Genomic DNA, 1,495 nt, shown 5'->3' with positions numbered 1-1,495 from the left:
TGTTCTTGAAGTCAACACACATAATAGTTTCATAAATACCCTTTCCTCTTTGACTCTGTGTAGACTAATAATGATTTGTTTAGTCACATCCTTATGAATGTGAATAGAGTTGAGCAGGATTGCTATTTAAACAGCTCAACCTACTTGGTGGTTTGCCTTTTTTCGGTTAATCATTGAGCTGATCATTTAGTGTTATTTGTCTGTAACATGACAACTGAGTTATGGTTATTAGGTCAACATGAAAATCTTAAGACATTGTGGTGCCTTTTTTTTCCAGCGGGGCAGAATTCGCCTGCCTGTGAAAATCGCTTGAGCCCCGGGTGATCGAGGGTGAACTCCGCTCAAAATGGGTTTTGTTAAAGTCGTGAAGAGCAAGGCATACTTCAAGCGTTACCAAGTCAAGTTTAGGAGGAGGAGAGAGGGAAAGACTGACTATTTTGCACGCAAACGCTTGGTGGTACAAGATAAGAACAAGTACAATACTCCCAAGTATCGGATGATTGTACGATTCACAAACCGGGACATCATATGCCAGATTGCATGTGCTAAGATCAAAGGTGATATAATTGTGTGTGCTCCATATGGCCATGAATTACTGAAGTATGGCATAAAAGTTGGACTTGCAAACTATACTGGATCCTATTGCACTGGCCTACTTCTTGCCCATAGACTACTGAACAAATTTGGCCTGGACAAGATCTATGAGGGTCAGGTGGATGTAACTGGTGATGAATACAATGTAGAAAGTATTGATGGACAGCCCAGTGCTTTCACTTGCTACCTGGATGCTGGGCTTGCCAGAACCACCACAGGCAATAAAGTTTTTGGAGCTTCGATGGTGGCTTATCTATTCCTCACAGCACTAAGCAATTCCCTGGTTATGACTTTGAGAGCAAGGAGTTCAATCCTGAAGTCCACCGTAAACATATTTTTAGGTTGAATATCACAGAATACATGCGCTACCTGATAGATGAGGATGAAGATATCTACAAGAAGCAATTTTCTCAGTACATCAAACATGGAATCACAGCTGACATGAGAGAGGATTTGTACAAGAAAGCCCATGCTGCTATTCGAGAAAATCTTGTCCATGAGAAGAAGTCAAGAAAAAGAGGTGGAACCGTTCTAAGATGTCATTGAAACAGAGGAAGGATCGTGTTGCTCAAAACAAGGTCAGCTTTCTATGGGCACAGGCACAGGCTGGAGCCAGTTGAAAGGTGCCTTCAAGAAATGTTTAAAAAAATCATCTGAATTCCTATTTACTGCTCAAATAAATTTGGAAAAAAAAAGACACTGTGGTGGAAGTAAAAACACCAAGCTGCAGAAACTCAACAGGTCAAGCTGTGTCCTTTATATGGCAAAGGTTAAAATACACAACTGACGTTTCGGGCTTGAGCCCTTCATCAAGGTATGACTACTGTTGCTTTTAGTTGGAAATGCTTTTCCCTGCCTTATTGTCATCAATTAAAGTAGAGATTAGGGTTGAAGCAGTAGA

At 40.9% G+C, this 1,495-nt stretch overlaps 1 pseudogene; it reads left to right on the top strand.

Annotated features, from left to right (window-relative positions):
* Nucleotides 1–321: 321 nt before the first annotated feature.
* LOC138752813 (large ribosomal subunit protein uL18A-like) lies at nucleotides 322–1,214 on the top strand (annotated as a pseudogene).
* Nucleotides 1,215–1,495: the final 281 nt, after the last annotated feature.

Source organism: Narcine bancroftii, chromosome 2, assembly GCF_036971445.1.
Source record: "Narcine bancroftii isolate sNarBan1 chromosome 2, sNarBan1.hap1, whole genome shotgun sequence".
In the NCBI taxonomy this organism is placed as follows: Eukaryota; Metazoa; Chordata; class Chondrichthyes; order Torpediniformes; family Narcinidae; genus Narcine; species Narcine bancroftii.
The sequence above is the reverse complement of the archived record's forward strand: the minus strand, read 5'-3'. Positions and strand labels throughout refer to the sequence as shown.